This window comes from Filicampus tigris, chromosome 9, assembly GCF_054856515.1.
Source record: "Filicampus tigris isolate MCC_2025a chromosome 9, RoL_Ftig_1.0, whole genome shotgun sequence".
Taxonomy (NCBI): domain Eukaryota; kingdom Metazoa; phylum Chordata; class Actinopteri; order Syngnathiformes; family Syngnathidae; genus Filicampus; species Filicampus tigris.
Genome location: NC_141225.1, coordinates 21312638 through 21339080, shown reverse-complemented (window position 1 = coordinate 21339080; position 26443 = coordinate 21312638). Strand labels below are relative to the sequence as shown.

The following is a 26443-nucleotide window of genomic DNA, read 5'->3' as shown; positions in this document are numbered from 1 at the left end:
TTAAATCCTTTAGCAACAGATTCGTACGTAACATTTGCCAACACGCCTTTCTCATCACTACAAAAACGAAAACAGTGATATTTTAATTGTAAGTGGTGTCATGAATAACTGAATTAGGTTCTAACACAGCAAGACATCACCCATATTAATACAATACAATCCAATTTACTTATAAACACTTTAGCACGTCTTGTCATACAAATAATGTGACAAGGTGTTGTACGGGACAATGTGAACCTGGAGTGACAAACTCAACTATAAAGAAATAGATTTCCCCGTGCTCTTATAGAGGACGCACACAACAGAATGAAAGGTGGCGTTTACAGAGCAACGTATTAGTGACCCAGAGACATGTCATGTGTCATGAACACCGTTATCCTACTCTGCTGCCCAGAACTCTCCCCATTCAATTTGGCCTCCACATACTGTATGTGGATCTTGAGAAAAACAAGCACCTTTCCCCACTGAGGAGTTATATTGCATTTAATTCCATGAAATGTCAATTTGGCTCCAAAAGCCACCAACAGAGCTGGACAGTGATGGTACCCAGCTGGAAAACAAGGAATGGAATTTTGAACATGAAGCTTAGCTAACTAAGGTAGCTACTGAGCTAGTTCAGTGGGAGGGAAAGTATGTTATTTACCTAAACACTTCAGAAGACTACATTTTAGAGTTGTAATTGCAATACTGTGAAACCGCAATAATATTTTTGCTCACGGTTATGATACCATCAGAATCTGATACCGGCCCATGCCTACGGTAGTCACATGCTGATGACTGACTCAGGGCTGAGGTGGGCCATAGATCAAATCTGCAAGCTTTAAAATGAGAGATTACATTTACCTGGCACCTAATCTACCGTTGCTCATTGTGTACTTAATCTACAGTAGTAATTCACAATTAGCAAAGTGTTTCTGCAGTCAACCTGAGCCATGACTCTACACTTGCACCCAATCAAGCAATGTGATCAGGTAACAGAGATGTATTGCATCCTCAAATTATGACTTCATATGTACAGTGTGAAAATGGTTAGTTTACTGTAGATTTGTTTGATTCTTCTAATTTGAATGTATTGGCCATTCTATGTGTCTGTTGGGACTTTAATTCTTTGTCTTTATTCTGTGTTTTACAATCAAAGTATATGCACTTCCATGAGCACTCCCCAGTGACAGCAGCCACCTGCTGCAGAGTCTAACAGATGTGATAGCACAACGGGGTTGATCAGAGCTGTTATTAAGAATCCACCATGTCAGGCTTCAGTAGCACAGCGACGGGCCTTGTGAGCCCTTGTCACTCGACACCGTTGGTGTCAAGCCTCATTACAGAGTCGTGTGTGTTTTGGTAACTGCTTTGATGGCAGTCGTCTCTGATGGTTGGGCAGAGAGGCAGATGGCTGACTGTGCCTTATACAAATGTCCCCATCTCATTTGGCCAAGCGGACCGTTCAGAAGAAGTCGTACTGATATCATCTGGCAAAGTGACTGCTTGGCTTCTTGACCAGAGTAAGACATCTCTGCAAACTTCACTCAGAAATACGGATAATTAGGTACTGGCACCGGGGAAGCCTCGAAGAGGAAGCTTCTTGCAGGCAGATCAATCGTTTCTGGTTAAAACGATGTTCCCAAGCGGGGAAGTAGGGAGGGTGGAAGTTGGCTGAGTAGATTTGAGAAGAAAGCAAAGAACTTAGCAGACAAACAATAGTCCGACTCAGTTCAGTGTGGATCAGAACCTCAAAAGCCATCTTGTACTGAGGGCTCTAATTAAGCTCTGGGTCCTCAGCATGGCGCCACAGCCATTACAGGGTGCTTATGGATAAATTAAGCGCACTTGGACTGTCAGACTGAGTTTCCAAGACCTGTACCGCCAAGTCCCCGACAAAGCAGCTAAACTTACATCTCCACATGGCACTTACCTTGTGCTTTGAAGAGAGGACACAGGGCTTCCCCGCTGCCAGAAGGGTCAAGTTTAAAAAGGAGCCCTGTGGCGATATAAGGCTCAGGTTTTTTATAGTAATTATGAAAAGAGAAAACAATTCTCTTGAACACTGAGCACTGTTTAATAGAGCTTGATAATATTTGGACTGTAGACTGTCTGTAGAAGTGGTATTTCCGTTCTAACTATGCCCATTGGTCTTATCATTAAGAGAGTTGTGAAGAGTTGTTAAGGGCATATCAAACTGACTTCATAAAGGATTCGTTCTGGAATCTGTGCCTTTGCATTTAATAATTTTAATGAACACTCGTACATAGGCAGGTGCCGAGAGACAAAGGCTGAGCTGATCCATCTGGTTAAAACCGATGAATCCCAATGGTCTCTTGTATGGTGGGTCAATTAAGCTTTTCTGTTTAAGTGTGTCTCTGTGAGTGTTGTCTTGATGGATCATTTTGGTGCCATTGGCTAATGGCTATTTCGAAAGGTCAATGTAGTTTTGCCATTAAATGAGACACACTTTGCACCAATTACATATTGACACTGTCGGGTGAAAGCATCCAATGTCCAAGTTTGATCAACTTATATTTGTTCACAAATCAATACTACTGGTCAGTCCCCTTGTGGGTCTGTCACTTTGACAAATTAATGACCAATCTATAGTATTGAAAATAACTTGCTGTATTTGACGATGCAATGCTAATGAGTCAACAGACATGCAGTCACAGAGCACTGCACAAAACCGAGAAAGCACTTTGCCGTTGGCTGCCAATCATATAAATTAAGGATTTCTCCATATAGGAATGTGGACTAACATCTATATGTAAGTCAGACCACAAGGTGTAAAGCAGCAGTGTCTAAAGCCAGGCCCTCTTCTCGGTACGAACCAAAAAATACGAAGCTTAACTTGGCCCATATTGTACTTTTTACACTCGACATTGTCCGTAAGTTATGTACGTTACTATTTTCACTCCTGATTACATTAGAGATTGATTTTACTTTGGATGGGTTACTTCTGTGATTCCTTCAAAACAATCGTTGAAAGGTTTCTATGTACAGTACATCACACAAGTCGGTCAGTTCCACGTATTTTGACGAGTAGCTACAGTACAAAGGACTATTAATCCATAGAATTCACCAAAGGATGTCATGACCGAAAAAGAAAAATAATAAAGCACCATATTAGGAGTTGTTCTAGCATTAAAAATAAATGACACTGAAAATGACGTGTTCAGGGACCCTATGTTAAAGATGCATTACAAGATCACTGCTTCATTTAAAAAAACATGTGCAGAACAAGCACCCCAGTGTTAACTATAAACTTTAGCAAAAGTCAAACCGGGGTTAAAAACAGAACGCACAGAGTCAGCATTGGAGTAACAATGAGGAGGTGGGCACAGGTCGGCGCACACTAGTAGACACATTGAGAGAGCTGTCACCTCTTCATCATCCTCTCCCTTTAAGCAAAGCGCACCACCTCACAATGACCCCTGCAGCCAGAGTTCAGGCCGCTCAGCTGCGCGAGCTCCAGTCGGCAACAACCCCACTTCATTTTTTTTTTGTAACTCACTTAACAAGTACCGGAGTTTCTGCTGCAGACTGGTGTCAAAACAAAACTCGAAGAAACAACTCGTGACACCTTTCGAGCCCTTACTGTATAAGCTTGGTTACAGTACCTGGCAGACTTCATAGAGAAGTTTATAATGTTCCTCAGGCTTCTGCAGGGTACAGAGACTGCATCCCATGATGGAGGAGGTCAGACCATGCAGGCTCCCCCTGCGGCCGCTCAGGCGGCAAGAGACACGAAGCAGATATCTTCCTCTCTCTCTGGAATGATTCCTTCTCTGTTTGCTCTCTGTCTTTGACTGACAAGACTGTACGCCCCCAGATAGTGGCTGTGTCTCACCCCGGTCTCTCACACAGTCCCCCCTCCCCTCCTCACCTCACCTCACATGCTCCCTCTCTGTCCAAACTCCCTGCTACCCCTCTGCTGAACTACTGGTGGCCAGAGCCAGCGTGGGGCTATATACACCCCCTCATGTTTATTAAACAGCCGCCCATTGTATATTCATGACGAAGGCTACTCGTGAATTAATGTGATTCACCACGGGGCTGATATACAATAATTCAAGCGGATGGATGGCTGCCCAATTAATGCTGAGCAAGCGATGGGGGGTTTATATTAATCACGACATGACCACATCGCCCTTTTGCAACTGAAGCTTTTTGCTTTACTTACATTTAGCCTCATGTTTGACATGTTTAAACACCAAATATTACAGGGTTGGCAACGGTGCATTTTTGTTACGGAAAATATTTGACATTACAATTACAATATTATTACATTACATACATTATAGCTGCACAGCCGCACTCATATCACACTAACGCCTGTTTCTAACTTTCTACATGGGAGGGGTATTTAATTTTATTCTCTTATTTTTACCCCTTTAACTAAATAAGATCAGAAAACAACATGGTGAAACAGTTCTCCATCAATTATTTATTATAAAGACCTCTCATTATCAGGCAAAATCTGACCTTATTATAATAGTAGAGTTGAATTTTCGTATTGGATCCTGAAACTATTGTGGGTTCTTAGCGTACACTGAAAATAGTTTTGGTATAACTTACTCAATTTTATTTCGTCAATTGGTTGCAGGATATAAATATATATCTGGATCCAGATACATTTTCCAAGTAGACTACGCATCTACTTAAAAAATGTATATGGATCCTGATGATTTTATTTTGTGCAACCACTTGACAAAATAAAGTAAAATTGAGTAAATTCATCCGACCATATTTTTTCAGTCCTTCATAACTCTGCCAATGGGTTGGAAAACATGCATGGACCTCTTTTGCCTTTGGTGGCTCTCTGTTTGTGGGTACTGTTTGATACTTGGCCAAACTCTGTGGATTCTAGTGGACTAATCTATCAAAAGCAAACAATTCATTCGGAGTGCATTTTCTGTAAACATGAATCCAAAGCCAACAAATAAATCAGATAAATATTGCTGCTCGAGCTCTCCAGCTTAGCCAGACAAACTTCACCCAGTGGAGCATCCAATGCGTTGTGACACACTGTTCTTCACACTGTCCGACGCCGTGTGTGTGGACAACTTGTCTGGCGGCATAAGCCAGACCTGGCATCAATCCTGCAGTTTCCCCATGGTGCCATTTTGCCAACCAAAGATAAATGTGCAGCCGAGACAGCCGCAGCAATTCCTATTCATGTTTGAATTAATCGGAATTGGGCGTGTGAAACTTGAAACTTTCAACAAGGTTAAAGAATGGTAATATCCCTGCAATATTTGATCATGTTTTCTTTCCCCAAGAGTCTTATCCTTATACAGGGTGGAGCGTTTCAATTTATTCTGTACCAGTGGGATAGGCCTGATTTCTGATGATAGTGGCCTGTCATCCAGCCAGGCAAAGTTCATTCACGCTTTCTCCAAGGACCCGGTTTACATTAGTTGGTTGTACATTAGCCCTTAGTCTAATATGTCTGCCTCCACGATACTCCAACTTTTAGAGAGGCGATGATCATCATATTGAAGTGTTTAGGTGAGCTGCGTTTCAATCACGTTGATATTACGTTAACACAGAACAGTCGTTCAGCTTCATTTCTATAAAGCGGTGATGTAAAAACAACAATATGGGCACGTGACAAGAAATAACCTTATATTGCACTTTTGGTGGTATCTTCCCATTCAATGTGCTCGTGATTCCCGTTTTTCTTTGGTTGTCTTTCTATCCCACGTAGCAAAAAGCTGCCTTTGAATACATCGCCTCTTCCCACAGCCAACAGAGTATTGGACAACAACACCAACAGAAATCTTATAATAATACACTTAAGACACAAATCATGCTGACAAAAAGTTGCTTAGGGCAATGTAAAAGGTATCCGTGTGAATTTCGCAATTATTCTTAATTAGTGCAGGATTCGGTTGTCTGGGTGCAGGGCTAAAACTTTCATCCAGTGCACCATGAAAAGCAATTCTATGCTCACATTAGTCGTACTGTTGCGCCTGGGGCTGGGATCAGTGGAGAGTTGTAGCTGGCGCTCTCGTCCCACTAATCTTTCTTTCACACTGAGATTATCCCATTTGGAACGGAGACAACGCTCTGATATGAACAAGTGCGCTAAGGGTGTTATGCTACAGCTGCACAAAAATGTGCATATTAAAGAATAATCTGCAGCCCTACAGGATGGACAAAGAAAGTCAAGTGAGGGCCACTTCTAAGTACAAACAGCAGGTGAATGAACCGCACACTGTCCTTCATTGTGTTCGGACATTTAATTTGGACACTGCTTATATTTACAGATTTTTCTGGTGACAAGACCTTTTTGGCCCATGCTGTGTGGATTGATCTGAAGGTTAAACAAACACACACATGCATGCTGCTCATTCTCTGCAGGTTTTATTCATTACTGGTCTAGACACAGACTCGGTATCAAAGCGGATTTGATCTCAGCAGGAGAGACCAAACAATAATAAAGGAACGTAGCATGGTTAGTTATCAGAAACATTAACACTTCACACTTGAGTTCATACCGAATCTCTTCTTCATCAATGTTGCGGTTCTCCTGTGCATTTGATCGGGATCATTCATATTCATGGTGGCTGTTGGGTCAGTGTCCCACAGGGCCTGTTTAATAGCTGTGGTTTTACTTTGGCTTGGGATCAGGTGGCCCTTGCTGTATAGAATCTTTGTATGGTTTTAATAATTCTTTGTCTTGGTTGAACATCTGGTCATTAATGTTACACATGAACAGAACATGTATAATGCAATTTACTTTACTGACCGTCACCTCACACATTCATCTGCAATTTCAGATCTGTTTTACTTGGCTTGCTTTTTTTTTTTTTCAAACAAACTACTGTATATACTTATTGTGGTCCAGAACTGACCTCTGTGTTTGGATTAAAAAGAACATGGTAAATGAGTGTCATTGCGGAATTTTAAGCATGTCTGCAAATGCTTATCTTAAAATGGTTTAGAACTAAGATTGACTTTATACACAGGCACCAAGTGCAACAATAACTGATACATTTGGTTTGGTGACCAACAAATACAAAACCGACAAATATTCCATCCACAATGAAATCACTTAAACCAAATTCAAAAAATGATGGTATCATGCACTTTTGCCTCACATTTCACTAAAGGTGAATGAAGAAGGGGTCACGAATAAATGATCATCTTTGTCCACAAACCAGAAAATTAATGACTGCACATCTGTGGAATCGGCATAACCTGACCTCAATAATTCAGACGGCCTTGTGGAAAATCCAATAGCTCCACATCGCTGAACTTAGACATTAGTGATCACGGCAGAGATAAGATTTTTTTTAATGTGGACTTTACAGGATGTGGCGAGAAAGTAAGCAGAAGGGGATGAGGTGGTAGACATAGGACACTGATGACTATAACTGATAAAAAAAAATAAGTCCCACCCTGTACTTAATACACTGTCCAGACAGCAGGATGAAGGAAAGGAGCAAAAGAAAGGCTAGATGATTGGACGATGATAAAATGAAAGGAAAAGGAAAACTCACACTGGCTCTATATTAAAAGTCCAGAAAGACTATGGGCTCTATTTCCATAGACAGCACACATGTGCTCGAGCTTGATTTTTGTGCAGGTGCAAGCCTCCTTTAGCGTGTTTGGGAATTTGGCAGAATTACCGCAGACCTAAGGCATTTTCTTTTACATATCCGCGGCACACCTGACTCGAATTTGGTGGCTGAAAGTAGTGTAAACATTAGACCATCTGAAAGCAGGTCTCAGTTGTTGTGCAATGTGATTTTGGTGAAGTTTACCGAGGTGCGGCTCCTATGACCTCCTATGCCCAAAATTGATCAATCTAAAGGACTGAAAATGGCTTGCGCTTGACAATGCAATGCCAGTGGCTTAAAAAAAAAAAAAAATCATTTTTTCATTTTCCAAAAAACAGAGATGCAAGAATTCTGCCCTTTGCCAGCGACGTATTGTAAATGATACTTAGGGCACAATTCATCAGTGGTATCAGATGTTTTTTTTTGGGGGGGCGAGTCGTCACTTCAGGCAAATTGACCGTGATGGCGTGAACTTGTAATATATATGCTCATGGTTATCATCATACCATCAGAATCGGATACCGGCCCATGCCCAATTGGAAGCCAACAGGTTTGCTCTGTGAACAGGGAAGGAAGCAGTGCCAATAAAGGACAGATTAGACGATTTGCTCCAAGTTGATTCTGATCATATTTTAGTTACCTTTTATTTCGCATGGGGGTAAGCCCATTAGCCTTCTAATCTGTAGAGGATATGAGAGGAAAAGAGAATTTACAATGCTAGCACTAGAATGGAAATGCCAGGAGAGAGAATAGGATCGGCACAGGATATGCTGTGAGGAAAGCATGTGATACTAACTAAATAGGTGAAGTAGTTAAATAAGTTCCTCTCCACTGTATTGCTGGGGTAAGACTGTGTGTAGGCGTGTGTGTATGGTCTTCTCTGAAACACTGTGCTGTGCATAATTCATTAGACAGCTGTCAGCTTTGTACTTATACTTATCTTATGAGCTAATAAGTCTTGTGCCAGTAGGGACTGTGGCCAGTCGCAATGTCAGCCACTGAGACGACTTAATTGAATGCTACAACATGTGATGACACAACCATTATGCTCGGGTACTGTTATGTACTGAAGACCGTTTAGCTACAATGCCCTTAGCAACATAAACTCAATGTAAATGCGCAGTGTCATTAACAGTGAATAGCATATCCATCAAAGGTTAAGCACCATTTTTTGTTCAAATCTGTTGAAGTTTTTCCAACACTACGAGCAACACTGCAAGACCTCAACACGCACAGACAATCCTGAGATATTGCCAACATAGTACAATTAAACCGCATACATCAACAATAATGCTACATTTTGCCATAAATATATTATAATTAAGCCATGTGACTCTGTAGTGGTGTGGGAAAAGTATATTTGTTGGTAAAGTGTTATTATCTAGACTAGATTTGTGGTTATGATGTACTTGCACATTCCCTGTTGAACGTTTCACATGCATGCAGTTTTCAATGTTTTTGAGACACTCTTATCGTTTGTGTGTTCGTCAAAATAAAACTATTTTGGTGTCTGTTTTTAGTTCAGAATAGTGTCATTTATAGCGCCCCTTATAGTGAATAGCATAAATTGTTTAGGTCACAGCCCTGGCCTTTCGCTGACGGAGCTAGGGTTGCCAACTTTCTCACTCAGAAATAAGGGACAGGTGCACGGTGCCACGGTGGTGTGAGCATGATGTATGATTTTTTTTTTCTCTCTAATTTTCATGTTAATGCTGAAACCACTTTCACATAAAAGAAAAATGGAAAAAAATGGACAATCTTTTTCGCAGGACAGCGACTATGTCACCTCATATGAAACCTCATATATGAAACCACAATTTGGCTCTTTTCATCAAAAAACGCGGGTAAGGAATCTGAAATGTAAAAGAGGAGTGTGACTCACCAAATGTATTTTTTCCATGGATATTTCTGGCTGCTTTTGACTGACTCAAGCAGTCTTCTGTCATTTTGCGCAGCCAGAGAGAAGTCCTTACGTGACAGGTGGAGTGATTACCGCTTGTTCTGAGATTAACGCTTTATCTGATCTAGGATCTGTCATGTATAGTACCGAGAATCTCCATTACGAGCGCTGTAATGTGCTATCACTGATTAAGAACCAGCAATGTATGTTCGAGCAAGTATACAAGTAAAAGACATTGAGCTGCCAACCTGTCTGTGTCCGTCGTTATTGACAATCGATCGCCATCAAAAGCTTTACTAAAAGCATCTTGTATTACAGGATCGGTAGATTGCAGTTTTCATAGTCAATATACGGGACATTTTAGGTCCCGTATGGGACAAACCAAATTAGCCCAAAATACGGGACGTCCCGGCTAATACGGGACAGTTGGCAACCCAAGACGGACCTTACACAAACATTATACCGCTGAAGTGTACCACTTTTCCAAAGAGCAGTCGATCAAGTTTGCTAAATAACAAACAATACCACTGCTCGCAGCGTAGAGGGATGGTTTCTAAGCGATTAAGTGAGCCAATATCTAAGCCAAGTGAAAGCACACAATGAGAGGATGGCTTTACGGGTGAATGTGTAGGTCTTGATGTAGAGAGACAAGCTCAGTAATTCTTGTGTGTCTGGTCTGAAACCTATCAACAGCTAGATGTATTCACAGCTAGTAAAAATAATAATAAAAATAGGGCTGAATACGCTGATAGGGCTAGTAAAATATCCAACTAACCTTTGTGACTATAAAACAACAGGTCACATCTGAATGATGAGGATGTCATATAAAACACTATTTACAGCCTATTATCCAAATGCCGTGACATTCCTGCAAAAGGTAATTTGTGTGCTTGTCAACAGAATAATAAAGCAGGACATTAAAATAGACAAAATAGATGGTATTGACAGGATCCGCACGGATATAAATATATTCCAAAGGTTCATTAAGCCCGGCTTTGGAACTGGAGGGTCCAGTCGGTTCCAGTCCTGCTGCAGATAAAAGAAATTGCGGCGAGTTGGCCGAGAGATTCTGGTCCAGGCTGTTGCCAGGGTGCCCTTGAGTAACCTTACTCATCAAAAGACTCCAACTATGCTGTGTGCCATTTTTTTCTATAGTAGAGGAATGAATAAACCTGTTTCTGAAAGGTGCTATAGAGTGTGGAATGGCCAAAGGCGTTTTCTCATGACGTAACAGTGCTTCTATTTGTTTTGGTTGAGTGAGGTCATTTACTACGTTTACGTGCAGCCAATATTCGGGGAGAAGTCAAAATTCCGATTTCTGAAACATTTGGAAAAACCCGTTTATATGCGTGGGTGGACAAAGGAACGGCCGCATTTGAATAAACCTGTAGAAACGCAAATAGACGACTTTTCCGCTTGTTATTTGCTACCGTCAATAAAACGTTAGATTCATGACAGTCACCAGGAATAAACCAGTCAGTTCCTTCCGTGTTCCAAATGTGTGCCACTGCGTTATGCCTCTGGGTTTCGCCATGATTGTTTACCTCTCGGCTTGTGTATTTCCGGCGAGTTGGGCGCCCGACATACGGGCTTATACACACGTATAAGTCTATATAAACAATATGTAATTTTTGCCGTAGAGACTGAAAATACTGTGAAAAACACCGCAAAGGAATCACTGTATTCAAGTAAGACTCGCTAAGGATGCCACGCTTACTAGCACTTCCTGTACTACAAAGATCAAGATTCAATACAAGCACTTCCTCTAAATCAAAGATCAAGATTCCTTGCGGTTGAGCATGCACAGAGTGTGCCGTGCATTTGGGATAGCATGTTATTCGGAATTTTAAAAACCCGAATAAGTGCATACTCTGGTTATTGCGTGTGTTTGCCATGGCTTTAGAAAATCCGAATACTGCCAATATTCGGGTTTTAAAAGGTTTATTGGCTGCATGTAATCATCGCCATTGAGAAACAAGTGACAGATATTGTGGTTAACATCCGTCAAATATCTCAATACAATACCGAGAGTCTGGCTTAACTGCTCAAAATCAAGTGTGATTAATAAAACCAACCTCGAATGAAGAATTTTTACACTCATGCCCTTTAGACTGTCACAAGAATTCAATTAAAGTGCTAGAAATGCTACCAGATGTTTCAACGAGTCAGTAAATCTCCGTATTATGTGAATCTGGGCCTATTAGTCAAACCAAGGCAGTGACCTCGGAGCTCTAATGGGTGACTGATTTTCCGCCGTTTTTTTTTTTTTTTTTTTTTGTTGCTCTGCCAGTGAGCAGTTCGAAAGAGAGATGCTGCCGAACCCTCAGTCATGATCCAGAAGATGCCAGAAACTCACTCTGAACGTAATATTTTAGATGATTTTTATCCAATCTTGACCTATTGAGAGTGGCTTCAAAGTCAAAGTTCTTTGATACTTTGAACGTCATTATCGAAGCCCCTGTACAAATCATTCACTTCCAAATAGAATGGGAGAAAAAAAAAAAAAGCGTGCTTTTAACAAAATATGGCCTGTCATTTTACAATAATAGAAGTTTGGGCACTTTATGGAGGAAAATGCCATGGTTAGGGTCAAGAGGAGCTTGTCCGTGGCCAGCTCTCCAAGATGAGAAACAGCATAATGCTATAGGTGGGCAAAGACCAAACAGGAACAGACATAAGAGAGTGTAGATGGAGGGGTGGTTGGGCTATTTGTCAATCAGAAATCCAAGGAAAAGGGGGAACAGATGCGAAAGATGTCGATAAGAATAGTTTAATGAGGAGACAATGATTTTAGGGGTGAGCAGGGGGATGGTTTGATCTCTGACCTCTCAGATCCTTTGATGCATGTGACAGGCCCCAGTTCAGACAGGGGATTAGGATAATCAGGGAAAGTAATGAGCACAGAGAACACATTCATGAGGCCAGACGCTCTCTGAAAGAAACAATTACTCACCTTAACCACCTCTTTTAAGAAAGTGTCTGTACCGAAACATAATCTTTATCTGTGGTCTTCTACTTCAGTAAGGCAGGCAGTCACATTAGGCCAATAAATATGCGGACAGGAATGTCCCAGATTGACCCCAATCACAATTAATAGGATAGAATTTGTTTCTCTCTTATAAACACGCATCTTTGGGATGATAAAACAACCGTTTGTATTTAAGGCTTGAGCTATCAGGAGCTGAATTCGGGATTTAAAAAGTAGGACCGGTGAGCAGAACTTGAATTGAAACAGTAAATTACACAGCAACAATTTGTAAAACAATAATGATTTCATGCTTGATGACTAAAGCGTCGTGTCACCGTCTCGAAGGTAGAGTGGATTTATTTTATTTTTTTATAGATGGCTCCTTCTTTTTTTTTTTTTAATCGCTCCGCCATGTTGGCCCAAATCAAATTAGCTTGCATGCTGACTTTGGGTGTGCACGTGAGAAGCACAAGATCACACGGAAATAATTAAATCAGCGGAAAATCACAAGATTAAAGGAGAATACAGGCCTCTCAGTGGAAACAGTATCAAAGTCCATTTTGCATTGTTGCCAATATTTGACACAGATTACAGACACCAAAGGTTTTTTGAGCTATAACATGGTCAGACCAATATGGTGGACAATACATACATAAAGAAGAAACATCCATTTTGTTTCAAACACACACACTAGGGGTTGAACCGACTAGTTGATGAGTCAACTTTACCACTGTGCAGTGCTGATTATAGTTTGAATTTGATTAATCACCAATGTCGTGTTTTGGGATTAACAACATGGACAACTCGCTGACATCAATCGGTGGTCAGTTGGAACAGCAGTGTGTTGCCTCATTTGAATGTGATTGGATGATCAAGTGTCTGAATGGGATTGGATGAACAAGCGTCTGAATGTGATTGGACCAATGAGCCAGTGCAACCAAGGACAACGGGGAAAGTGAATGAGAAAGCTTGTGCTGAGGCAAAGGCGCCCATAGCAAGTTCCCCAAAAAACATCGATAAAGTCATCGATTAATTGTAGTTAACTCAACTATCGTCAACTTATTGCCAACTACCCAAACGATGGTACTGGGGGAAATCAGTGATTTGCTCAAGGGCACCCCAGTGGTCCTCGAGAAGCAGTTTTGCTTATCGCACATTTTGAACATGTTCAAAATTTATTTTCTCTTCCTTTTTTTTCACATGCCATTTTCAGCTTTTGCGCGTATGCACAGTTTTAATTTGAATCCTACACTTTGATATGTGAGACCTCAGGTCCGTACTGAAAAGACACTACCGCGCCAAACTCCCAAATATACGTAGTACTTCAATCCACATATGTTGCCTGTACAAAGGCATACAAAGTTAATTTTGAAGTCACTGTTGCTTGGTGTAGAAGCAAACAGAAAGGTCCTCTGTACTCCAGTAGATGCTTCATAGTACAAGAGCTCCGATAAGGACCTACAGTGTCTAGTGCAGAATGCTGGAACGGAAACGTAATTAGGCACAATCATCTAAAGGCGTCTAAAATCTATGTTCTCTGCACCTACATAGGATTTGTTTAAATCCTTATAATGATGCTGCCGCACGACGATAGCATCTTTCACAGGATCTCTGACCGTTGCTCCTGTCAGACGGAGTCATGTTCACTGGTGCGCATTCCTGCATCTCTTTAATCCCGCGTTTTTCAATTACTCAAGTGAGTGCACCCACCCAACATGTGTTGCAATTCAATAAAGACAAGACACTCTGATCCACTGGGTGCAACAATCCAGCATTGTTCTGGGACAGCTGAGTGACAGGGGGGAGTTTAGAACCCCAAAACGCATTGGGGCTACTTTGTACCTGTCAATCAAGCCGTGTGTGTCATAGCTGGCAGGCTGTCCAAGTGCTGGTAGGACGCCTCAATAAGCAAGTGAGGTGAGAGGTCCTTGACCACAGGGCAGTCAAGCCCAGAATCTCTCACCGTGTGCCTTGAAAAACGCACCATATGAGAGACACAGCAGCGGACTGCTGTGACCCAAATGAAGAGCAATGCACTATGGGCCCTGCAAAACCGTCAGGCCACTACATGTAGATGATATTTTACAAAGAACCACTGCACCAGCAAATGCTTGTTCTCCCTGACATCTTTTGAGTCACCCTTTGACACCATTAGCAGTATTTTGTAACTAATGTGACTGGAAAAGATAGCATCATTACTGTTATACTCACAAATGGACATGCATTTTCAGTTTCTATGATTCTGCTGTCATAAAAATGAGTGATCAGTTAGTTTTGTGTAAATGGTCCCCTAAGAACAGCATTGACAACACAAGTATTGGTAGAAAATAAGGACCTTTCCACCGTGATGGGAAATTGAAGCTTCAAGATGCTTCATGAACCAGTTGTTGCATTGTTTTGACTCTTCTAGATGGTACTATTGTTTTAAAGAAAGGGGTTTAAGAAATGGGAAGTCAGTGTGTTTTCAGCTCTGTTGAACAGAAAGTGCCATCTAGAGGAGTAAAAAAAAAAAAAAAAATACAAAAGTTCATGAAGCATCTTGAAGCTTCATTTTCCCATCACTACTTTGCCCCCACAAAAGTGGAGAAAGTGAAACATTATTGTGTTATATTTACATACAAAAGCCAAGTAAAATACCAATACTAATTATAAAAACATAAGTATATGATAATTATACAGTACTGATGGTGTAATCCTTATGATGTAGACACATATTACAAATAGAAACCAGGCAACCCAATTTCTTAGCTTCATCTATCAAGGGCCGATTCCTGAATTCAGGCTGACTACTGTGTTATCAACCACTCTCAGTTACCACACCATCTTTCAAGTTGTTTCCAAACAAGTAAGTAACTTATCAATCATACAAAAATTCAATAAAAAATGATTTTTCCCTCTTAGAGTTGAAGTGAGGAAGAATTGGTAAATGTGCCAGTCATGGCCGACTGCCAACTGGACAGAATGTTTGTGGACAATTTTCCAAGCAGTTTGAGGCCAACAAATGACAACAAAGCTAAAAGAGTGGCAATGAAAATGAAAGGCTAAATGCCAGGCATGCCTGGCTGATTTAATGCTGCTATTGGTGTAACATGAAAAATGATAAGAGTTGACTTATCAGTCCCCTTTAACAGCCTTGAGAAAGCTCCATTGCAGATCACCCCTGACTCCTTACAGTAACTCAGCAGAAGACAGTAAGATCAATATGAGCTCGTAACGCAAACATTGTATACACCTAGTGTGTATGTGTGCGTGTACATGCGTGCATGCATGTTTGGGTTAGGGGGTGCAATGACTGTCAGTAACACAGATTTCAAGAAGAGAGCAACAATGCTCTCAGTGCTGGACAGAACCCCAGTCGTCAAGGAAACACAACCTGGCCATCACTATGGCAACATAAAAGTGGGGGGCTCCCTTCTAGAGGTAATGTGCTGTTATTCAGTTTTCTCTCATCTTTAAATGTTAACTATTAAGAGCGCACAAACAAGGTTTGGAAAATAGCAGAAGGAAGGCAATTTATGAGAAGATATCAAATTCTGGCTTTGAACATGAAAGGCTTTCTCCTTGAGACCACTTTTGTCCTGCCTAGAGGACATCAAAGACTGGATGTCTCTAAATTTCCTAAATTTCAACGAAAAGAAAACAGAAATTATGGTGTTCGGTCCCAGTGGCTCGTCTCCGTCCCACCCTGTTGACCTGGGCCCCCTGTCTTCACATCTAAAGCCAACAGTCTCAAACTTGGGTTTAAAAATGGACAGTGATCTTAAATTGGACCAGCAAATCAACGCTGTTGTAAAGTCGAGCTTCTTTCACCTTAGACAGCTGGCTAAGGTAAAGCCCCTCCTTTCCCATCAGCACTTAGAAACAGTCATCCATACCTTTGTTACATCTCGGCTAGATTACAGCAATTTTTTTTTTTTTGGAGTCAGCCAGTCCTCCCACAAACGTCTCCAGTTGGTCCAAAATGCTGCTGCCCGCCTACTAACTGGAACTCGGAAGATCGCGCACATAACACCAATTCTGGCCTCGCTTCATCGGCTCCCACTGCATTTCAAGGTTCAATTTACGATTCTCCTATTTGTCTTTAAATCGTTAAATGGGGCGTGGCGCCCGGCGTACCTCTCCGAGCTCCTCCACTCCTACGCACCTTCCCGCAGCCTCAGGTCTGCGGACCAGGCGCTGCTCGGGGTGCCGAGGACCAAGCGGAGCCTCAGAGGGGATCGAGCCTTTTCTGTCGCTGGTCCTTCCCTCTGGAATGACCTCCCATTGGTTGGTAGGCAAGCCCCCTCTCTGTCCATTTTTAAAACCCAGTTGAAGACACATTTCTTTTCTCCGGCTTTGGATCAGACCTGAATTTTTCGGCTCTTTTCCCGTGTCAATTGTATATAGTGTTTTATGTTAATTTATTGCCTTTATTTATTTATATTTTATTTATATTTTACATATTATTTATATCTATATTTATTAATACATGTACCACAGCCTTTTATTGTTGTTGTTTTATTTATTTTATTGTAAAGTGCTTTGTTACAGCCCTAGCTGTTATGAAATGCAGCATATAAATAAAATTGTACTGTATTGTATTGTATGAAATACATCAATACGCCTCCTGAGGCAATACAATAGCCTCAAATAATCCTCACCAAAATCAGCAAAGAAAGAATTCATAAATTCAAATCCCACTCAAACACAAACTATTTTTCTTTTGAGGCCTTCCTGCCAAAGTTTGAGGCTGTAAAGTGGATGATCATTGGCTGCTGAGTCCAAACACTTTCTAAATGGCGAGCTGGTCCAAGATGGAGCTCAACAGCTCAACTTCACACAGTCCTGTTATGCAACCTGAGCTTGGCCGGGAATGTTATTACTCCATCTAGTGTGTTGTAATACTGCTCTTTATGCGATTATTTCCCTTTCACCGAACTCACTTTGTTAACAAGATTATGGCTGAAATGCGGACTGGAGGCCATACTACTAATATGAGGATTTGGCGTGTGTATGCATTGTATGTGAAAATATGTTATTGAGAGTGAGGTTCACATGTGCAGGCTGACTGCCCCCAGTGTCTAAATAGTAAGCGCCAGAGCAGAGATTAAACCCCGATTATATCACAAATCTGACCAATTCTGACAATACACGCTTGCACTGAGAATTCTATTGTTGACTCCACCTCCAATGGCGTTCAAACAAAACACACAAACAAACTCTGGTATGCACGCTCGCTCACAATCGGCAGCCAATAGGGAAACAAACAGAGAAAACAATTCCTCAAAGAGAGGACTATTTACTCCTGAGAGGTGACACGACTAAGAGTCACACACTTGAGCGCTGTGACAGTTTATTCACTGAAAATGAGGTCATTATTTGAGGGTGAGAATGACTTGAATGACTAAAGATCAACTCCTCCATTCATAAAAGATACACGAAGAATAGCAATAGAGAATATGTTTCAATGTACCGGTAAATGTTTTACTTAATTTTGGGCATTTTAATGAACTGTAATCCTATATTTGACTGAAGTTTAGTGTTATTCCAATCTCACATTTGGTCACAAGCACACTTGATAGTTAAAAAAAAAAAAAAATATATATATATATATATATATATATATATATATATATATATATATATATATATATATATATATATATATATATATATATATATATATAATTTATTTATTTATCTTAGAAAACTGGTGTAATACATCGTTTTACTTACAGAATTGGGGCGCAAGTTAGTCCTTGTGGGAGATTGGTGTGGTTAATTATTAACTCGAGTGCGCTTGTGCTGGGTCATATCGCCACCTACTGGTGATGTTAAAAAGTCTGAGTGTAATCACAGTGATGCTGAGCTGCAAATTCATTTTTACAACCGTTAAAGCAAATAAAATGAAGGAGGGAATAAAAAGGTTAGCACGGCGGTATGGGTTTCATTTACAGTACGGACAATACCAGTGAAGCGTCCTTTGGGGGAGGAGGGACCACAATGGTGTTTACATGCTAGATTCTACAGCGGTACATCAATCTCAATGTGGGCTTGACACCACCCACCCAATTTCTCCATCTTCTGGCATTTTATCATCATTCCTCCAATCCCTCTGGTGTGTGTGCATGTGTGTCTTCGGTTTCAGGAGCCCAGCTGGTTTATACCGTGGAAGGAGAGAAAAACAAAAGGGAAAGGGATCTTAGGGAGTTAGAGCCATGGCTCCAGTCTAGCATGACTCAGTTTAAGAGCGCCCATGCCCCAGGGGGAAACATAGAAAACATACTTCTGCTCCCCCTACTCAAGCCTCTGTAATCAGCACATTCAGATACTTATTTCCCCCCCCCCCCTTTAACATGCATCTCAGTGTCTCTTGGCCCATCTGCTCAGAGCAATAAAAACAGCAATGATTGGCGGGTGACTGAAAAAGCATTAGCGAAGAGTCTGTTTGGGCTGCTGCTATTCTTGTGCACTAGCCCTGATGTGCAGTCATAACACACCGTACATAGGCCCGGCTGCGCTGCGGACTGGAGGACGACCAAGAGCGAGAGCCGACTGCATGGGCCGCATGAGAAAGGCCGAAATATTTGAAGCAGCGTCGGTGGGGGGCTTGCACGGCCCACCTGTTCAAAAGTCCAAGCTATCCCAATAAAATGAAAAAAAAAAGCAGATCCTGCACACTAAACCCCTTTCAGTACCTCACGGAATCACTATTCTGCCAACTTGTACATGTAGATATTCAACAGAACCAAAGCAACAAGGTGAAGAAAATACGTGTTGTTACATGGTAACTGTTCTGCAGTGTGTCACAAATAAGTACATAAATGTTATAGAATGCAGGCCAAGTTGAAAATGAGTTACAGTTACCGGACCCGGTCCAGACATAATCATTCACAGCTTGTTTCCACTTCTATTGAATGAACTGAACCGGCTGAACCTTTGCTGTGCATGAAACGTCAAAGTTCCAAAAACAAAAACAAAAAAACAAGTGCCATGGATGGCTGGCAGAATGAGCATGTGAACTGCGATGACTGCATCCTCCTTTGTACCTTTCCAAATATTTTGACAATCCTGTGTAGCTAAATTAACATAGCAACATTTTAGAAATGTGATCATTACAGTTCAGTAAACACCCGCAAGTGTCATTGGAGAATTTGCATATTTGCAGATTTTTTGAGGGGAACCTATACTCCGTTATGCACTGAAAATCTCATCTATTCTGTTTTTTTACTCGGGCCAAAATAATAAAAGTACAATTTTGGTGCCCCCCGCACCCCCAATTTGTATTCCCTAACATGTATTATTGTATGTAAATCCCAGATGGTGAGTTTAATGATTTCACACCGTTAGTGTTACGTGCTGGTGTGCACATTTGTTTGCCCATGAGTGATGTCACATCAGTTTATGCTAGCATGTTATAGGCTAGTAGGCAAGCTAATATTAATGATGAGCCTCATGTAAAGTGGCGTGTTTGTTATGAATAATGAATGAATACAGTCGTTTATGAAACATGGGTTTATCATTTTGCTCATTCTAGTTGCGTGGTGATGATGTTTTTTCCTTTACTTTATTGAAATATTTTGACTATTTGCGGCAGGGAAAGGCGGAAGCTCTCTATACTGCACTTTGCAACCGCAATAATAAATAGTGTACCCTGTTAATATTCAGAACTATATAATTTTTATATAGCTTCATCAGATCTCATTGATTTTACATCTATTGAAGTGACCGTGAAGTCAATAATAAGACAATGGACAAAAGGTGATGGTGATTTAGTCTGCTTTTTCTATCACAATACAACTCAAATAGGTGGAGGGAGATTCAGAATGAACCTATATAACACTTGCTACTTAAAACCTCTATTGCACAACTTTACCCTAAAGCATAAGCAAAAGAACCCCAGACTATTAACCTTGAATTCCTGTCTCCTCGCAGTCAGTTTCGGTCTTATCAGCGGACACACAATCTTGGCGTCAGACTGGGCTGACTGCTGTACCTGTAGGTAAACACTACATCAACTTTAACTATTGTCATGGAGACAGGAGGGGCCGGGGTAATCGCATGCATGACAATAGAACAGCAGCCTGCCAAGCAAGTCGACATTGTTTATGCAATTATGTACTCACATATCTCTGTCAGGTGGCTTCACTATATTACAATAACTTACTTGAATCAGACCGACTCTATCGATGAGTCGTGCACTAAGCCGGAGATGAGAACTTTTGATGTCATTCATCACTTCATCAGAAAGGCAATAAACAAGAATGTATTTGGTATAAAACGAAAGCCTTTGGCAGGTGAAGTCAGCTAAATAAAATGAAAGCAACGAATGTTATTTCAAACTAAAACTTCACAACAACCACCAGCGGGCATACTAATTTTTTCAGACAAGCTCATTCTTTTTTTAACCTGCTTTGAAAAGCCTTAACTTGTACTGCAGGTGCGTGCCTGGGCCACTAGGGGTTGCTCCAGCCCTCATGTCTAGCATTTTCAGCGGGGGTGGTAGTGAGGTGGGTGGGACTAGCTGGAGTGGAGACAAAAATGAGCCTCATAGCAGAACAAAAATAAGAGGGCAGCTCTTGAACACTGACTCATACTATTTTACCAGACAACTCTTCAGATGTATAATATGCATAGTTTAAGAAGCATATCAGTACTTTATGGAATTGCCACAGCTGGAACTTTAACCCATAAACCTTCCTTATTTTTTGTAGAGGAGCTGCCAGAATATTTTTATTACTGTACTTCTCTGAATTGCAACTTCAGCGATACTGCATCCTCACCTGAAAAATTGTATCAATTTCTTACTGCCAAGTGAAATTAGCATTTAAAAGCAACCTGCATATTTTCCAGAACACAAGGCCACACCTGAGAAGAGATCAATTGGGTGTTACAATGAACTCTGCTCTCTCTTTTGTTAAAACAGTATCGAAGTCAGGGTGAAAAGAGTGGGTGTTGGAAAACTACACTGGGGATAAATACAAGGATGTTAAAAGGTCTAGTGCTACTTCTGCAGTCGCAACAATGGTCCAAGGTTCATGTTTGACTCTGCCTGAAGGAAAAGTGCAAGTGCATCCATTATGTGCCGACAGGAAGGACCTGGTTCCACAAGCCAAAGAACACAAAAGGCCCCGTGCAACCCCAAACTTAACACATCATCAGCTCACCTAGAAGGATCATGTGCAGAGAAGGGCTGCTCGATTAGGAAAAAAATATGAATCACGATTATTTTGGTAATAACTGAAATCACGATTATTCAAATGATCTTTTTTTTTTTGGTCCAAAACAAGAATGTTAAAACGTAAACAATATAAAGAGGAATAAAAGTTCCTTTTGGACCAACCAATTTATAAAATCCGTTATTATAAAATAAAAAAAAAGGTGCAAATATATAAATTCAAGTATGATTTCCTTGCGTAAACCGTGCGTTGGATATAAATGCATATTAATAATCTGTTTTACGATTATGCCAATTTTGTAATTGTGTAGCCATAGTGCAGAGCCCGCAACTCCAAACACCACTTGCTAACAACTGCCTGTTCAACTCCGAGAAATATTCTCTGGAAAATGAATCGCACTCAAGTCGTGCTGCAGCTTTCTATACAGTAAAACTTTGGAATGGTGCTCCCTTGACTGCTGCCAGGATAACCCAAACCGTATGTCAAAGAAGACAAAGCTTGGTGAGCTTTTGGGCGGAGCACACGACACAGCTGGGTGGGAGTCCGGGTCAGCTCGGGCTCGGGGGCATTGGGTCAGCGAGACTTTTCGGTGACTGTGGGCTTGCTCCTTTGCACGGCTCAGTGGGGGATGACAGTCTCCACAGCAGCCAGAGGCGAGTGGCCCAATGTAAACAGCCCATTCATGGTGGGGCTGAGGAGCTGCCGGAATTACTGTTGGTCATGAGAGGATGACTCCAGATTTGGAGGAGGAAATGTCGTACATGAGGGGGAGGGAGGAAAATACAGGGAATGAGAGATGGAGCTAAAGGTCGGTGCACAGGCTGGGCTTGCATGGCTCCAAACTTCACATCGACGGTTCTATCTTTCACAGACTCCCAGGGAAAGATTTACACAAGAATCGGCCCGAGGCAGAGAAAGAAGTTCACACCAGTGCCGCACTGTGTATGCAAACACATCTTGTTGTTGCCTTCTTTGCTCTAGAGGCCTTTGGCATATCAAGTAATCGGCTAGTGTAAGCATTTTAGCAGAGTGTGGAAAATGAAGAGATTGAAATGTATTCCCTGCTATGACGCAATGTTAGACTGGGCAATAAAGCAAAGTGCGAAGTGAAAATGTCTTAAATGAAGCCCTCTGAGCTTACATCTTGCAGAATTTCCCAAACGCTTAACGGCGGAAAATAAAATAAACCTTTAAGGGAATAGATGCAAACGTGACAGGACTGTATTGTTTGCTGCAGTCAGACAAAGCCATTTTTGCTGCATGCAGAACTTTCTCTAAAGTGGGAAACAAGTGAAACGATCCCAGAGGGATACATTAGGGGGTTACTATTTAACTCGGCGCTACAAAGTACAACTTGTGTTTAATGACACGAGAGACATTTTGTCAAACATTTCACTGGGAGCCTCATATCTGGAGTGCATTTACACAACAACAACAGGGAAGACAGCATTGACTTTTTCTTTGCTCTTTTGGAGGTTCACATATAAACGACAATGCCGTCGAAACGATCCACACTCACTCACACAAAGATGTTTTGCGATGTAAAGAGAAAGTAAGCGCTTGTGCTCCAATTGCTTTTCCTCATGAATGAAAGAGGTTTTTTTTCTTTTACCCTTTTCCCTTTTCAATTCAACGTTAAAAAAAAAACAATCCTTTATGTCTCCGAGGGTACGATTACACAAGAAGTTGGTTGCGTTTATGCAATGTTCCGTGTGCGGATGACAGCACTTTTAAAATGATCCTCATTCAGATGAGAAAACAATGTCATTTGCCGTCATACGGTGACGGTACCACTGCTTGCTTGCACCCTCCACATCCCAAATCCAGAAGTATATTCTAAATTATTTGACTGGAAATCAAATTCTTCTCGATTAAACATTATTATCGATTAAACATTAGTTTCCTACTAATGCCTATGTGTTAGTAGTTGTTCATAACAATACTAAATAATAATAATGATAAAATGAAATAAAAACCGAATCTGTTTTTGCAGGCCCATAACAATTAAAAATAGCACCAACAAAAAAACACACAGTATAATAGTTCTTAACTGTATCTCTTGTGACCCTAATTTAAAAAAATGTAAATATTTTAAGAGAGTGCAAAGACCATCCGCAAGAAGTTGTGTACTGCATTCTGTGAACAAATCTTATCTAGTCAAGTAAGAATGCACATATTTAGCCAATGTCACAAACGTGTCCTGGATGATGGTGGCTTGCACAGCCAGTAGGCTTACTGGATGTTTTCAAATAGTCCGAGCAAGACATCAGAATATAAAATCCACTCACACTGTACAAAACCAGCCTTTACTTTTGATCAGCACACAAAAAATCATTGAGTGCCTTCGTAGAAAGGAGCAAACGTATTGTGTTGAGATATTCCAAAAGCCTTTCAGCACCACCGTAACCACAAGAGTCAAGGATGACCTCCTTTGTCCAACAAAAAAAAAAAATAGAGAGCTGTAGCATTTTTGCCACTGGGCTTGTACCAGTTACAGTAGCAAGTAGTGAACACTTCCTCTCTCTAAATATCTCTCATGGTTGAAGCTGAATGGAGAATCATTAGCCATCTAGCATTCAGAGGCAGCGTGGAGGGCAGAGCACGTTTTGGCCAAAGATCAAATCCAACTCATTACGTGTAAAGTGGGACTTCACAGGGAAGTGTGGACTGATCTGCAGTATGTCAATAACCTGATTGATGTGGGCATATACTGTCAACATTTGATGTGAGGAAAGACTGCACTCAATCTGAGCATAATATGAGGTTCAGATCTTCCTTAGACAACCACAATTTTGCCATTCTTTATGTTCAATAAAATAAAAAACACAACAAAACACAAATTCAAAAATAATTTAATAATAATTTACCACAAATTTTAAAGTATATATTTTTTCATGAATCTCACTGGGTGGGCAGTCTGTCAATCTGGGTGGGTCTGTGCACACCCAGGCCCACCCATGGCTCCGCCCCTGCTTGCTGGCAGGTAGAATTCAAGGGGGATGCATTTCAGTGGTGGAAGTGGAAAATGGTGTCAGGTGTGTCATCGCAAGCACTTTTCACACTTCACTGCCCGTAAATGGGCGCATCCAAGGCATTACAGTGGAGCCAGGATTTATTTTCCTGTGCCTTTCACACACAACTGAGGTGCCAACTTGCTGCGCATGAAGTCTGTTTCTCACACTGCAGCTACGCTTCGCCTCTTTGGAATAATCAGAAGTGCGGCAATGCCAGCATGACAGACAGAACTGCTTGCAACACAATGGGGCATGGACAGTGAGTTTCAGGTGCGTGACTTCACACCCTAGTCCAGCTGGAAAATTCTCAGGTTGACTTCAACCCACTCAAAACCTAATCAGTACTTAGACAGAAAAGCGAGCTGGGAAAAGCTGGTCGATAAAAGGCTAAAACGATGAAGACCTCATGAGCTGACCTCAAGTTCTTCTGTCATTCGACCCAATAATTGTTTTCACATTGCAGAAGAAGTTAAAAGTTAAAAATCACACGAGCCAGGATTGCGTAATTTCGTAACAGCTAAGAAATAAAGAATGCCGCAATGTGTGTTGTGAAACAGCTCAGCTTGGCAAAGTAAAGCAAAGTTGGAAGAATTAAAGAAAGAGGGAAATAATCTTTGCTTTAAAAAAAAAACACACACACACACCGAAAACAGGAAGTCTGAGCACAGAGGCTTAAATTGAGGTTGAGAATGAACAGATGTCCCTCATGCACGTCTCACAATGAACGACTGGAACAAGGAGCCCGCAGAAAGCACAGCACACACATATAATCGTATTTTTAAACACAGGCAAACTTTACACGGTACACGGTTGCCATTATTTGTGAAAAATAAACACTGGGTATGGGGAAAATAGTCGATATGTGTTACTTCATCCTCAGAATGATTTCAGATGCCATTGATGACTGAATTGAGAAACTGTCGTGGATTGAAATTGAGAATTTGACGCAATACGTAAATACAATTTTCTCTCTAATGATATTAAAAACCCTCTACCTTTCATAAATAGAATTGTGACAATCATTTCTGCCCGGGAATTTCCATTCATGATTGTTTCATCCTCTGTTGCACTCCAAATTACACGGTTGATTAAATCCTGCTCATTACATTAAATCACAGCAGTGATTTAGTCTCCATTACAATGTAAATGCCAACAAATGAATGAATGGATGAACGAATGCTTAATTGGCAAGGTGTTGCATAAATCTGATGGCTTTTTTGATGTTGATGTTTTTTGTAATTGCAAATTTTATTCCTGAAGCTCAGAAAAGAAAACAAGATAGATTGCTTTTGACATTTGGTGTCTTTTAAACTCGTGCCGGCTGGGCGTAGTAATTGTATGCATAAAACAATAGTAAATATGTCATTCATTCATGTATTCATTTGTTGCATAACTCTCCAAAATAAGCTGAAAGGCACAGCTTGGTGGGCTCATTCTTCTTGATGAACAATCACTTCATCTGTTTGGTTTAGACTCTTCTTAATTATGAATCCACCGCTCATCAGCAAAGCACAAATTTGATTTGATTACTCATCCTGCGAGTGGCTCATGAAGAGGATTTGGTGAACACGAAAACAACTGCTTTTCTAGTTGTTTTCATCTGTCCGCAACAAAAAAACAACCCAGATTGTTATTGGAAGTGCAGATGAAGGCCAGTAAGAGCAACAGATGGTGGCGTTGGTGGCGTGTTTGTAGTGTTTGGCAGGGTGAGACAAGGCTCATTATCACCTCTCTCTGCATCACCAGACTCATCAGTCATCCCATCCAATACCACCCTGATTTTATCTCATATCACTGCACTGCACCCACAATGGACTCTCCTAGTGATGGGAAAATGAGGCTTCAAGATG

At 41.0% G+C, this 26443-nt stretch overlaps 1 protein-coding gene across 2 annotated transcripts in view; it reads right to left on the bottom strand.

The window, feature by feature from the left end:
• pdzrn3b (PDZ domain containing RING finger 3b) overlaps nucleotides 1–26443 on the bottom strand; it is a 74835-nt gene that overhangs the window by 9278 nt on the left and 39114 nt on the right. The gene's annotated exons all lie outside the window — the stretch shown is intronic.